We start from the raw sequence: 16389 nt of genomic DNA on the forward strand, positions 1-16389 counted from the left end.
AATAGAGTGGAAGGATGGTAATTTTGTTTTAGGTCATATAAAAGAAGTTATTCTTATAAGGATTTTTCTTTTATCCTTTAACATAATAGCTTGTTTTTGTTTCTATGTATGCCTGTTTTTGTAATTTGCTATCTTTTTTAGTAGTCTCAATTGCAATGACTTCTTTCTATGTCAAAAGAGAATATTAATAAATTTAGGACCATTGTTTATAACTAAGATTTGCCAAAAGGTCAATACATTCTTTTCTGCAAAAATATAATTGCATGTTTATATTAAGAAAGGATGAATTAACATATGCAAATCCAATGACATTTTTACTGGAGATCTTGCTGCATAACTCTATTATCTTAATCTACTTAAAGTGAAGTTTGTCCTGTTGTTTAAGTTCTAATATGATTGCTAAGCAAGGACCTTTGCTTAAGAAGTACTCTTGGGAATATAATTTGGAGGTTCTGTGAATAAATTTTTATCATTAACTTCGCCAATTCACGATATAAATCTTATCATAACTTCTCTCCATGATGAAGTAGAATGATCTGGAAATTTCCTGCCAAGGTAAAACTGTAGGCCAAGAACTCCCTAACTTCTAGTTTGCCCCAGCATGAGCCAGCCTGAGATGCACAGAACCACTAAGATGTTGAAGGTGTTAACTGTCAGGCAGAGAGCTGAAAGCAGTCATAAAGTACCTAAGCATGGCCTGAATATTACTTTTAAGCAGAATACAAAAGGTACTTGGCCTAATCAGAAAGTACTATCTCGTCGTTTGAAGACTTTCCAAAAATGAGTTACCAGTGTCTATTTAGAATCCAGGAAAAGACACCTAAACTGTGAGCAATTAGGAAGATTTTTATATTTTTCTACTATATTCCTTCAACAGTCAATATGAAAGAAACAGGCTTGGATTGATTGTTTGGAGAATCTCACTCTTTATTAATCTCCTTATTTACCTGAGTGCTACTATATAAGCATTGTATGAAGATATATACATACAACAATAAAACAGTAGGGCAATAGAAAGAAAATGTATGAATTCTAAACTAAGGTTATCTCTGAAGTCTGTCAATTATACATTTTCTTATTCCCCTAAATGAGGAGACACTATTACTTATAATTATATTATTTAGTTACTGGAAAGAACAGAAAGATCTAAACGTAAGGTTCAAAATCATAATTAGATGGTTCCTTGAAGTGAGCTGAGTAATCCATAATAATTTGATACAAACTGACATTTGGCTAAACCTGTGACAAGGAAAGAAACAAACTTTCACTGGAAAATAAGTAAATAATCTCCTAGGATCTTGAAGTATCGGCGAAAATTATAGGGTTTCTGGCTGAAGATAAACTGGTAAGTGCTACAGTACTTTCCTTCAGACTTTCAGCAAGCCCACAATCTACAACAGTGCCTAGCATTCCTTTTATTTTGCCCTATCACTGGCTTTTCTTTTCTTATTTTTTTGAAAACTCCCCAGTGACTGCAGACATTTTTCTTAACAGGTGATTTTTCAATGAAATGTCATTTTGGCTTTGTGAGTATCCTTAGTGGCATGTACCAAATGACTCATTTCATTTGTGACCAGAGCCAAATTCAAATTTAATTTTCCAGAGGGGACAAGTTAATGTATAACCTATTGTGCCACCTGGCATCCTAAATTAAATTTCCTGAACTGTTTCACTGAGAGCAAAATCAGATATATTGTTGTGTAAAGGCATTTTCAAGTGTCAGTTGTGTCTTCAATCACTTTTATAGTTATATAACCTTTTTTAATAACTAATAAATAATAAATACCCAAGATTCTTAATTTTGTAAATAACAATTATTTGGCTGTATGGAATTCCAGTTGCCTATATTTTGAACATTACAGAAATACTAGAAGTTTTCACTTGGACTTTCATTAAAAATAATATATCCAAATGATGTGTTTTATGAATACAAACTTTGAGTGAAATTTTCATTTGAAATTCAAAACCAAACAACTTTAATTCCAAGGATTTCAAAGCCCATGTTCTTTCCATCACATACTATTAGAGTTGCAGGTATTTTGTTAATTTTTATGGAATGTGTTTATATCGTTAAGTTAAACATAGAGAAAAGCATCTTAGACCGTATCAAAATGGCATCTAGACACAAAGTCCTGGTAATATTTTATATGTTCAGGTTAAAAAAATGAAGTAATATTCACTAAGGATTCTGTGTATATGAAATTCTGATTTACTAAGGCCACTTTTTGTCTGGAGTAGCCTGACATGTCACCAGAACACAATAATCATCTCTAGCATAATATATATCCTGTAACTTGCCAATTTACATTCCAATAGCAACTTCCTCATTTTTGTCCAAATATTTAATTTTTCTCTATATGTTTGACTAAGCCCAAAATGAGCTATTTCAAATAGCCAACAAATATTAATTTTTAAAAATTAATTAAGATTTGAATTTATGAATGAAATATTTTCTTTATTCTTATTTCAGAAGCAGTTACTCCTTTCCTTATTCTTAACTGGAAGTTAAGACTACAGATTCTGAGTTAGACCAACCTTCAAAGTCCATGTAAGCCATTTGTTTGCTGGATAACTCAGAAGATAATAATAATGATTTCACTGGCCAGTTATGAGAATTAGGCAATTTCATTTGACTAAAGCACTTCAAACAATACCTGCACATAGTGAATATTCCAAAAACTAAAGAAATACCTGTCTATAATACTTGATTTCTAGTGTACTAATTGTCTCTTTTCCTTCCTTTTTATTTTTCTGGCAAGTGATAAATAATAATTATAAAAAATTAGAATATACAAAAAATAAGAAAACTTGTGACATCTCCATCTAAGCACATATACTATAAATATTTGGGAGTGTTGCTTCTTTCTTTTAAATTTTATTTCAGGTTCAGGGGTTCACGTGAGGTTTGTTATATAGGTAAACTTGTGTCATGGGAGTTTGGTGTACAGATTATTGCATCATCCAGGTACTAAGCCTAGTACCCAATAGTTAGTTTTTCTGATCCTATTTCTCCTCCCACCTTCAACCCTCAACTATGCCTTGGCATCTGTTATTCCCTTCTTTGTGTCCATATGTACTCAATGTTTAGCTCCCACTTCTAAGTGAGAAAATGTCATATTTGGTATTCTGTTCCTATAGTTGCTCACTAAGGTTTATGGCCTCCAGCTCCAAACATTTCCTGCAAAGAACATGATCTTGTTCTTTGTTATGGCTGCACAATATTCCATCTTGTATATTTACCACATTTTTTTTATCCAGTCTACCATCGATAGGTATTCAGGTTGATTCCATGTCTTTGTCATTGTGAATAGTGCTGCAGGAAACATATACATGCATGTGTCTTTATGGTACAGCAATTTATATTCCTTTGGGTATATACCCAGTAATTAGATTGCTAGATTGAATGGTAGTTCCCTTTTTAGTTCTTAGAGGAATCACCTCACTGCTTTCCTAAGTAGTTGAACTAATTTACATGCCAACCAGCAGTGTATAAGTGTTCCCTCTTCTCCACAACCTCATCAGCATCTGTTTTTTTTTGTTTTGTTTTGTTTTTTTTTTACTTAATAATAGCCATTCTGACAGGCTGAGGTGTTATCTCATTGTGGTTTTGATTCCATTTCTCTAATGATTAGTGATATTGAACATTTTTAATATACTTTTTGGCCACATATATGTCTTATTTTAAAGTGTCTGTTCCTGTCCTTTGTCTGCTTTTTAATGGGGTTGTTTAATTTAATTTGTAAAATGTTTAAGTTCTTTGTAAATTCTGGATATCAGTTCTTTGTCAGATGCGTAGTTTGCAAGTATATTCTTCCCTTCTGTCTGTTTGCTCTGTTGGTAATTTCTTTTACTGTGCAGAAACTCTTTAGTTTCATTAGATCCCATTTGTCAATTTTTGCTTTTGTTGCAATTACTTTTGGTGCATTCATCATGAAATCTTTGCCAGTTTTTAATGTCAAAAATGATATTACCTAGGTTATCTTCCAGGGTTTTTATAGTGATGGGTCTTGTATTTAATCTTTAATTCATCTTGAGTTGATGTTCATAGATGTTGTAAAAAACGGGTCCAGCTTCAATCTTCTGCATATAGCTATCCGGTTATCCCAGCCCTATGTTTTGCATAGGGGGGCCTTTTCCCATTGCCTGTTTTATCAGCTTTGTCAAAGATCAGATGGTTGTAGGTGTATGGCATTAGTTCCGGGTTCTCTTTTCTGTTCTGTTAGTCTATGTGTCTATTTTTGTATCAGAATCATGCCATTTTGGTTACTGTAGCCCTGTAATGTAATTTGAAGTTGGGTAACATAAAGCCTCCAGGTTTGTTCTTTTGATTACCTAGGCTATTCTCTTTTCTCTTTTTTGGTTCTATTTGTATTTTATAATAGTTTTTTCTAATTCTGTGAAGAATGCCATTGTAGTCTAATGGGAATAGCATTAAATCTGTAAATTGCTTTGGGCAGTATAGCCGTTATAATCATATTGAGTCTTCCTATTCATGAGCATGGAATATTTGCCCCTTTTTTGTGTGTCATCATTGATTTCTTTGAACAGTGTTTTATAATTCTTCTTGTAGGGATCTTTTACTTCCCTAGCTAATTTTATTCCTAGGTATTTTATTCTTTTTATGACAGTTGTCACTGGGATTATGTTCATGATTTGGCTCTTGGTTTTGATGCTGATGATGTGTAGGAATGCTACTAATTTCTGTTTGTTGATTTTGTATCCTGAAACTTTGCTGAAGCTGTTTGTCAGCTGAGGTAGCTTTTGAGCAGAGACTTTGGAGTTTTCTCGATATGATATAGAAGTATGTTACCAGCAAACAGGGATAGTTTGACTTTCTCTCATCCTATTTGAATGCCTTTTATTTTTTTCTCTTGCCTGATTGCTCTGGCCAGGACTTCCAATACTATGTTGAATAGAAGTGGTAAGAGAAGGCATCCTTGTCTTGTGCTGGTTTTCAAAGGGAATGATTCCAGCTTTTCCCCATTTAGTATGATGATGGTTGTGGGTTTGTTATAGTTCTTATTATTTCAAATATGTTCCTTCACTACCTAGGTTATTGAAGGTTTTTAACATGAAAGGATGTTGAATTGTATTAAAAGCCTTTTTTGCATCTATTGAGATAATCATGTGCTTTTTTTTTAAGTTTTGTTTCCATGATGAATCACATTTATTGACTTCTGTATATTAAACCAACCTTGCATTCCAGGAATAAAGCCTATTTGATCATGTTGGATAAGCTGCCGATATGCTGCTAGATCTGGTTTGCTAGTGTTTTGCTCAGTATTTTTGCATCAATGTTCATCAAGGACATTGGCCTGAAGTTTTATTTATTTGTTGTATCTCTGCCAGGTTTTGGTATCAGGATAATTCTGGCCTCATAGAATGAGTTGGGAAGGTGTCTCTCCTCCTCAATTTTTTGGAATAGTATCAGCAGGAATGGTACCAGATCTTCATTGCACATCTGGTAATATTCAACTGTGAATCTGTCTGCCTGGGTATTTTTTTTTTGATTGTTAGACTATTACTGATTCAATTTCAGAACTCATTGTTTGTTGAGGGACTAAATTTCCTGTTTTTTCCTAGGAGTGCATACATACACTGTTATGATCATATTGCAAGTACAATTCTTAGTCTTGCCTTATTCATATTACAACAACAACAAAATATTTTCTAAGAGACATAGAGATATCATTTTAAATATCTACATAATGGTTTAAATTATAAATATATAGTAAGGTATCTACATTTCTATTGTAGAGCATTTAATTTATTTTTATCTTTTTATCATTATAGTTAGTGTCATGATTCAATCATTCACCAACTAAGAGTCTTCTCTAGCCAAGCGATGTAGTAGAAAACAAAAGATGGAGAATCCTGACCTTTGTGAAATGAATATTGTGGCCTGGGAAGAAATAATATAGACAGAGATAAAATTTCTATATACATATAAAGAAATGTCATGGGCTACAAAGAATACTAAGTCAAGACATAGACATAAAAGGTGATGGGGAGGCTTTCTTTTAGACAGGTGAATTTGGAAAGACTCTCTGAGTAGGAGATATTTGAAAAGATACCTGAATGCAATCCTGATGAAATCATAAAAATGTTAGTGCATAAAATGTCTCATGTAAATCTTTTTGAGTATACATACATTTATGCATAGATTAAAAATAAATAGGTGCAAAAATCCTAAATATTTTCATGCCATATCCTAAAGTCACTCCCCAGCAAGCATTAATGTAAGAAAATCAATAACATGGTAACAGCAAAATAAACATATTTGACTCACTGGTTTATAAGATGACAGGTTTGAAATATGACTCAGAGAGTTACATGATTACTCGGGCCAATTTTCTTGTCTGGCAGGTTACAAGTCATAGATCTGAAAAGAAATTTTGGCTTTGTATTTCTCAGCAAAATCTACATCACCTATTTATTAAAAATATGATCAACATCCATGGATGTGATTCTAACAGGATGATCTGCTTGGATTCAAACTATTGGCAACAGCGTATCTACATATTATTATACTTATAAAACAATCTAAAATCTCCTGTGGAACCCCAGTAGACAGAAACCTGTTATATTCAGCAATCTGTAACCTGCAAAGAATTTCTTCTGACAGTCAGGGTGCATAATGGAGGCTGCCTTAGATTAGAATTTTACATAATCACTGACAGTCAGCCTTCCTGCAGAAGTTCCCATATTCAGCACTATAGCCCTTTGATCACAATGCAGTAGGACACATGTCAGAAAATATATTTCAATAAAGTGAAATAAATCTTTTTCTTTAACCCAGAAATGACTATAAACATTACCTTCATGGAAATTTCACTCATATGCATATATTCAGCATCTGTAAGGAGAACACTGAATGACAATTAGGTAGTGGTGTTTTTAATTGAAGACAAGATTAAACCTTACTTAGCAGATTCTTACATAGCACAAGCTCATAACTTTTGTCTGTATGCTATAGTAAAAACATGGCCCTTTGACCTCAAAGCATTCGAGGTTTTTAAATTTTTCTTTGGCTGAAAGAAAAAGTGAAATTAATTTGGGTAAATTCTCTTGATGAGAGAAATTCATACAATATTTATATACCTGTTCTATTCTTTAGTAGTGTGTTTATATATTTACATATGAAACCCAGCATTTCTTTTTTAGTTTTTTTGTTTACAATATAGCACTATAGAAGCTCAAAAAACCTAAACAAAGCCTTAGGTGCATATACAAGGCTTGAATTGGATACAATGGATAAAACTGGGCAATGGTAAGAAAGAAGAAAAGCAATGAAATGAGAACATATCTAAAAACCCTAGAGAAGAATTTGTGATAAGAATGGGTAAATAAGGGCCAGGCCTGGTGGCTCACACCTGTAATCCTAGCACTTTGGAATGCCAAGGCTGATGGATCACTTGAGACCAGGAGTTCAAGACCAGCCTGGCCAACATAGTGAAATTTTAGTCTCTATTAAAAATACAGAAAATCAGCTAAGCATGATGGTACACATCTGTAATCACAGCTACTTGGAAGGTTCAGGCATAAGAATTGCTTGAACTCAGGAGGCAAGGATTGCAGTGAACTGAGTTTGGGTCACTGCACTCCAGCCTGGGTAGCAGAGTAAGACTCTGTCTCATAAAAATAAAAATTAATTAATTAATTTTAAAAAAAAGAAAGGGTAGATAAGAATCAGAAGTACCATGAGAAGGAAAAAGCAGAGAAGGAGGTAGGTAGAAAAAAGAGACACAAAGTCTTTTTTCTCTATAGATAGAAATAGAATCAAGGAGAAAGTATAGAGAAAAGAAGAGTCAGTAGAGAGGATTATATCAGCCCTCAACAAAAAGGAGCTCTCAGAAAGGGAAAAGAGGAGAAAGTTAGAGGCAAAGGAAGATAAATTCCAAGACTGAAATTTGCAGAATGCTGCTACAACTGGGGAGGGATAGATAGACAGAGAAACAGACAGACAGACAAATAGACAGACAGACAGATAGACAGGGAGGCAGGCAGGCAGACAGACAGATAGATAGAATTCCACTACAACCAGAGATGGATGGATGGATGTATAGATAGATAGATAGATAGATAGATAGATAGATAGATAGATAGATAGATAGATAGAATCTCATAAGGATACACAAATATCTCAGAGAATACAGTGTGTGGAAGTTCAACCAGGTCTTTCACCTGAACTAACACCAGGACTGGAAAGCTGAAAATTCAAGATCTTTTCTTACAGTCTTAATTGTAAGTACTTGTTCCCTTCTTCTCTTTCTGCAGATTGGCTTCTAGTTAGTAGTTTTGTTTTCTCACAGTTGCTAGTTTTTATCTACTTAGTACAATTAACATCAGAGACTGGCTAGGATTCTGAATTTTAATCCGAAAATATCAAGGGAATTCGATCCAGTTGTATCAAGGATCCACCTTTGGTACAGTGGGTTTAATCTGCCTTCACTAGGGAGTTAAAATTAAATTGAGATTAATTAACCTCCCACCTATTAATTGTGGGACAGTTCCCAGGGAAGAAAACCATGAAATAAAAATGTTTAAAGATGTCAACTTCTTAAAAGTAAAGATAATTACTTTAAAAATAAATGAAAGAAGAATGCCTATAAGTTGGTAATGTAAAATTGTTATGAGAGTAAAAACAAGCAGAGGAAGAAATAATGGGAGGGAAGGAATATTATGTTAAATAGGAATCTTTTAAATTACAACCAGAGTGATTCATATTAACATCTGTGTTGGTAAAAATTTTATAATACCATGAAAAGTTAGAGTCTATCTACATTCTTAGGGAGAACAGAATGTCTACTTATGAATTCACATAATTTAACCTTCTACAACTAATACCTATTGAGGGCAAGGATTAAGCCTTAACTGTTTTTATGCCAGCACTTCACAAGTTTCCAGGCACTTAATCAATGATTATGGAGTAAATGTACCTCATAGTTAAGGTGAAGGTAAAAAAGTTTAGTTAAAGGTATAATCATGTTATTCATATCTGTAAATAAACTAAGAATGTACTGTAAGGTATTTCTAGAAAACAGGAAGATTGATAATATTAAATTATACACTGTTAAGACTTTTATGCTATCTACTGATTCAATAAATTACATATTCATTAAAAAATAACTATGTGTCTTCTTTTTATTATGCTTATTTTTTTCCAAACTTGAAAGAATATCCATTAGGAGAAATGTGAATAGAATGGCCAACTTGATATACCTGATGCTCAGAATGCTCTAGGTTATGTTTCTTGAGGGAGCCCAATAAAGAATGTCCTTCCCTTCATGGATCTTGAACAAACTGGGGAGCAAGATAAGAGACCAGCATGTGGAGAATCAAAATTTCTCCTTTCTTATTGACAAAGTTTGAGGAAGGATAAAATGGGGTTTTGGAAAGAAAAAATTCAAAAAAGATGGAAAAACAGAAATGAGACAGCTATAAAGAAAGCTTAGGATTAGAAGAAATTCAGCTAAAAATACATATAAAATTTTGGAAAGAGATGAGAAAAGAAAAATAAATCAGTAGGCTTAGGATGTTGATTGATTTTTCCTAATGGCCTCCAGGGCAACTCCTCAAGAACCCAGAGGCAGAAATACCATTTGACCCAGTAATCCCATTACTGGGTATATACCCAAAGGAATATAATTCATTCTATCATAAAGGTGCATGCATGCATATATTTGTTGCAGTACTCTTCACATAGCAAACGCATGGAATGAACCCAAACTAAATGCCCATCAGTGATAGACAGGATAAAGAAAACATGCTACGTATATGCCATGGAAAACTATGCAGCCATAGAAAGAAATGAGTTAATGTCTTTTGCATTGACATGGATGGAACTGGAAGCCATTATCCTCCGGAAACCAACACAGGAACAGAAAACCAAATATTGCCAGTTCTCACTTATTAGTGGGAAGTGAATGATAGGAACACATGGACACATGTGAGTGAACAGCATATGCCGGGGCCTGTGGGAAGGTGGGGGATGGGAAGAGGGAGAGCAGCAGGAAGAATAGCTAATGGATATTGGGCTTTACACCTAGGTGATGGAATGATCCATGCAACAAACCACCGAGGCACATGTTTGCCTGTGTAACAAACCTGCACATCCTGCACATGTACCCCTGAACTTAAAATAAAAGTTGGAGAAAAAAGAACCTGAGTAATGCAAGGAAAATGAACGAAAAGGAAAAGGCGTTTTAATATGTTGTAGTGGAACATGTATTTTTATATCTTTTAATTTTTTTCAAAATAAGTGACAAGAGTATGGCAGTAGGGAGAAAAAGAGAAAAGACGCGACAAAGAAAAAGTAGAAAATGACAAACATTATAAATAAATTGAAGTAATTGCTAATTTTAATTATAGATGGGCTTAGTTATTCAGTTAAAAATCAAAGCAGTTCTCAGAGGAACATGTATAGCCTCAAATGTTTATGTTTAAAGAAAAAGTAATGACGATAAATTAGAGTCCAAGTCTTTATTACTTTCTCCTTCCTTCTGCTTCCCTTTTGGATGGCCACAGATGCATCTGTTTCATGGTTTCTCCCTGAGGTCTCAGCTCTCTCTGGACAGCCTTCACAGCAACAGGAACCAGGAAGCTTGGCTCCTTATAGGTGGCAGTTGTTTCCTGATGCTGTGGAACTCCAGATTTTCTCAGCTCACCTCTATGGCCTTTCTGGGTTTTTTTTTTTTTTTTTTTTTTTGAGATGGAGTTTCGCTCTTGTTACCCAGGCTGGAGTGCAATGGCTCGATCTCGGTTCACTGCAACCTCCGCCTCCTGGATTCAGGCAATTCTCCTACCTCAGCCTCCTAAGTAGCTGGGATTACAGGCACGCGCCACCATGCCCAGCTAATTTTTTGTATATTTAGTAGAGACGGGGTTTCACCATGTTGACCAGGATGGTCTCAATCTCTTGACCTCGTGATCCACCCTCCTTGGCCTCCCAAAGTGCTGGGATTACAGGCTTGAGCCACCGCGCCCAGCCGGCCTTTCAAGTCTTTCAACATTTGCAGCCACTTGACTCTGAAATTTCTGCTGAAATTTCTGAAACTACTTGGCACACACTCTAGTTTTGCTGACCGGATCCTTATAGATAGAAGAAGGATTTTCCACAGTTATTTTCCACCCAAACCCCACAAAACAGTTCACAAGTAATTGTAAAATTCAACACATTAAAATGTATATATCTGTTTATCAAAAACAGTGAAAATAAAAGACAAAAATGACAAGATATATGTAACACATACAAATGGTTAGTACCCCAGATATGTATAAACATCTATACTAAGCCAAATTAGTAACAATATAAGAAAATGCCATCGATAGATAGGGGAATTCTAACCAAACATTTTTTGAATGGCCCATAAACATATTATAAGCTTAAGTCTATTAGTAATCAAGAAAATGCAAATTAAAATAGCATCATTTTATATTCTCTAGATAGAAAAAAAGCCTTTACTCTCCCAATATTAACTGTTGACAAGGATGAAAAGCAACCTGAAAATTATTATACAGTGCTGGAGGCAGTACAAACTGGTTTAACCAATTTCAAAAACAATTTAACATTATCTAGTATGTACCCTCAGTCCAGTGTTTCCCAATTTTTAGAAGTACATACTCAAAAAATCCTCCATGCTTGCAACAACAACAACAAAAAAAATGTGTAAGATTGTTCCCAACAACAACACAGCAGTAGCGCAGAAAGCAAATGTACATTATTTGAGAATGGCACAATACATCAGGGTATATTCACATAATCAAGTAACATACAGCAGAAAATAAATGATTTACAGTAACACTCAATCATATGAACTGATCTCAGCAACCCAAAATTGAGTAGCAAAAATAAATTATAAAATGATAGAGAAGAAATTCAATTATATAAAGTTGTACAAAATTTTTAAATGTACAATTAAAACATGTATTATTTAATGATATGAAGATGTGGTAAACTATAAAGAAAACTACAAAGATGTAGGGGAACATTAGGCAGCAACTTCTGGGCAGTGGTTATCCTTGAGAGGGGAGTGCAGTGGCTTGGGTCGAGGAGGGGCATACAGAGAGCTTTAAATGTAATATTATTTGTTTTGGTCAACTAAATTAGTATATAAAAATTAGAGGATAGTTTCATTGTATATTATTATAATTTATATATGCTTATAAATATTTATCTGTATCTATACAACAGATGCCAAAAGACAAGTTTTTAAAATGGCATGAAACTGCCAACTTATGCTAATAATTAAATTCTAAAATTCTTCATACGTTAATATGAGTTATTAAACATAATTATTCAATAATTCACTAATATTGGATGTCATATACTTGTACCAAACATCCTCTCCTGTATAAATTAGGAAAGATATAGTATTTACAATCAGTGTCATTGTGGCTATTTATAAATATATGTTATATATCGTGTTTATATTATATATTTATAATTCAGAAAATGTCTATAGTATCTTCTAGAATCTAAAAATAAGTAACATTTCTTAAGTCAAAAAATATTCCATCAGTAAAAGATTTAAAATGCTGGCCCTCTTTCTGTTAGTGACATTAAAAATATAATTTTATAATAGTTGAACTTTACATAAAGACAAATTTATCTTGATGTAATGAACTCGCATTTTATTTAACTTCTTGCTCATTTTTAATCCCAAATAAGTTTAAGGAATTCCTATTTATACACTGTAACCCTTTTTCTGAGTTACCTCTTTTAAGGAAATGCCGAACTTACATATAAAAGTCACAGTAAAATATTCCAGAGCTTAATCCTTGAAACTGATTCACTTGTTTTTATTGATGTGAGATGGACTAAAAGCTATACCGACGTTTCAGGGTTCCAAGTTTTATTTTCTTGCAGGATTGCCTTCATGACAAGAGAAATAAGTGAATTGCATATCTTAACACATACAGAAAAAAGTAATCATTTTATGAGATATTTTGTTTAATATTTATCTGATTATGAAATAATTAAAATTGAGTAATTTGTTGAAATGCCTAAACTTCTACATGTTTTAAAAAACTAAAATTATGTTATCATGTTTCACTGGAATGTTTCCTCTGTTGCAATGCTTCCTGAAATGTTTTTTTCTCCTTTCTTCTCCATTCCCCATATAGTGTGCAACTTAGTACTAGTTCTCTTATTTTAAATAGAATAACATGGGTATCAAGGGGTTCTTAATTTTAATATGTCAGATTGTGCCAATTGATACCAATTCCTTGCATTTATATTTTTTACTTATAACTGAGCAATTTTCCAAGTTCAACTAAAAGCACTTATTCTAACCCTTGGCTTTATTATTCTATTTTACACTTCTTAAACAATTTACAAGTATCAGTATCTTCCACTTTAGGTTATTAAGTGAAATCAAGTAATAAATGTACATAGCATAATTACTTGATGATGCTCAATACGTTATAATTTTATTACTGATTCCAATGCTGAAAATAGTGGAGGTTTGTTTATCTGGGATTCTAATAAAGAGTGCATAGTATCAGGTATCATAATCATGCAGACTTTTATAGTCTATGAAGTGAGGGGAAAATATAAATTAATCATACTATTTACATCACTTTTAAACTTGGAAACATATAGGAAAGACATTTATGTGAATGGTATGTTCAACAAGGAAATGAAATGAATATTTACTGTTTATAATAACATAAGGTTATTTTCTAATATATGAGAAAGTTTATTAAAGAATATGGCTAAAGATCTTATAGTAGAAAATTTTTTCACAATCAATTTTAATTAGAAAATTTCCCACAATCCAATTGGAAGGAAAGCAAAAGAAGTGAACTTCTAAAGTGTTACATGTTTGAGAGCAATGAAATCCCTTCCATCCAAGCCTTAACAAGCATTTTGAGACTATAGAATAGTACACTGTTGGCACACTTTAAGAATGAACTTCTGGTTACACAGAAGATTGGCATGTATGTGTTTCTCCATCTTTCTTTGAATCATATGAAACATAAAATATGCTTTATCTGTATAATCCTGTAAATAAAAACTTGTAAACCCAGAAGGTTTGCAATTGTTTAAGTTAAAAATAACTTTAAAATTTCTCAGAAGTAAATGATTTAAACTCTAATTTGGATTTAAGAGCTGCTAAGCTGTACAGAGCTTCCACAGGTACTGAAAAATGCAATTTTGAAAGCATATAAAAATTTGGAGGAATCAAAGATGATTAAGAGGTGGAAAAGTAATACTGGTAAGAGAAAATTAAAGGAAGAGGATTATAATGTAAAAAAAGAAAAAGAAAAATCGAAGTAGTAATTCCTTTACATACATAGTTGGTTTAACTTTGTAGAAACTGAGGCAATATGCTGATACCTTATTGGGTAGGGGTATCTGTACTATTATCTCCTGAAAAAGTATCAGACATTAACCATGGGGTCAGAGAAGACAGAGTTGGTACAAAATTGTTTCAGTAAATTTCCCATAACTGTAAACAGCTTGTCTTTTTTTTTTTTTTTTTTTTTGAGATGGGGTTTTGCTCTGTTGCTTAGTCTGGAGTGCAGTGGCACCATCTCGTCTCACTGCAACTTCTGTCTCCCAGGTTCAAGCAATTCTCTTGCCTCAGCCTCCCAAGCAGCTGGGACTACAGGCATTTGCCATCACACCCAGCTAATTTTTGTATTTTTAGTAGAGACAGGGTTTCACCATATTAGCCAGGCTGTTCTTGAACTCCTTACCTCATGATCCACCTGCCTCAGCCTCCCAAAGTGCTGGGATTTCAAACGTGAGCCTCTGCGCCTGGCCAAAATTTCCTTAAAGAAAGAAGTTCAATCCAGCACCTCATCAACATTGAAAGGAAGTTATATTTCAAGGGTCTCTTGATCCCTTTTAACTCATGAGATCATGACCATCAAAAGCAATATTTGTAACACAAAACCACAATGTTCTTCTCTTTTTCCACTATCTCCTTCTGAGAACGTGAAATAATTTGTCTTTTTAAGTTTTTTATTATCAAAATATATATAAAATTTAAAATTTACCATCTTCTCTATTTTAAGATATACAATCTAGGGGCATTTGATGTCTTAATAATGTTGTCTAATCATCCCCACCATGTAGTTCCAGAAGACCTTTGTCATCTCACAAAGAAACCCATAACTACAAGAAATCACTCTCCATGGTTTGTCTCTTTACCCCACAACCCTTGACAAATATTAATATGCTTTGTGTCTCTATGGATTTAACTATTTTGGATATTTTATCCAAGTGCAATCATGTAATAGGCACCCTTTTGTGTCTGGCATTGTTTACTTAGCATAATGTTTTCAAGGTTCATTTATTTTACAGCATTCACCAATACTTTTTATTTTTTTATATAAAAAACATATTCCATGGTTTGTTTATGCCACATTTTATCTGTTCATCAGTTGATGGACATTTGGGTTGTTTTCACATTTTGACTATTGGGAGTAGTGCTGCTATGAATATACAATATAGAAGTTTTTGTTTAAACACTTGTACTCTATTCTTTGGAGTGTGTATCTACAAGTGGAAATACTGGGTCATATAGTACTTGCATGTTTTACTTCTCTGTTTTCCACAGCAGCTGCACCATTTGACATTCCCACCAGAAATATATATAAAGGTTAATATTTCTCCACATCCTCATCAACACTAATTTTTATTTCTTAAATGATTATAGCCACCCTAGTGGCTCTGAATTTCACTGTGGTTTTACTTCTCCCTAAAGACTAATGATACTGAGCATTTTTCATGTACCTGTTGGACATTTATGTATTTTCTTTGAAAACAATGTCTACTGACATTTGCCAATGTTTTAATTGGGTTGTTTTTATTTTCACTGGTGATATGCAAATGTTCTTTACATTAGGAATATTTCATTTTATTGCATTTTGCAGATGTTGCTTTTTTTATTTTTCTTTTCTTTTCTTTCTTTCTTTTTTTTTTTTTTTTTTACAAATTGAAGGTTCATGTCAACCCTGAGCCAAGCAAGTCTACCAGAGCCATTTTTTTTCCCAACATGTGCTCATTTTTTGTCTCTAGGTCACATTTTACTAATTCATTCAATATTTCAAATGCTTTCATTGTTATTATATCTTGTTATGGTAATCTGTGATCAGTGATATTTAATGTTACTATAGTAACCGTTTTGAGGTACCACAAATCTCAGCAATCTTCATTGATAAATATTGTGTGTGTTCTGACTGCTCCACCAATTGACTGTTCCCCTGCTTCACTCCCTCTTCTTGAACCTCCCTGTTCTCTCAGACAGAATAATACTATAGTTACACAAAGTAATTAATAATCCGACACTGGCATCTAAGTGTTCAAGCAAATAGAGGAGTCATGTGTCTTTCATTTTAAATCAAAAGCCAGAAATTATTAAACTTAGTATGAAAGAC

The sequence above is a fragment of the Callithrix jacchus genome, chromosome 9 (genome assembly GCF_049354715.1).
Source record: "Callithrix jacchus isolate 240 chromosome 9, calJac240_pri, whole genome shotgun sequence".
Lineage (NCBI taxonomy): Eukaryota > Metazoa > Chordata > Mammalia > Primates > Cebidae > Callithrix > Callithrix jacchus.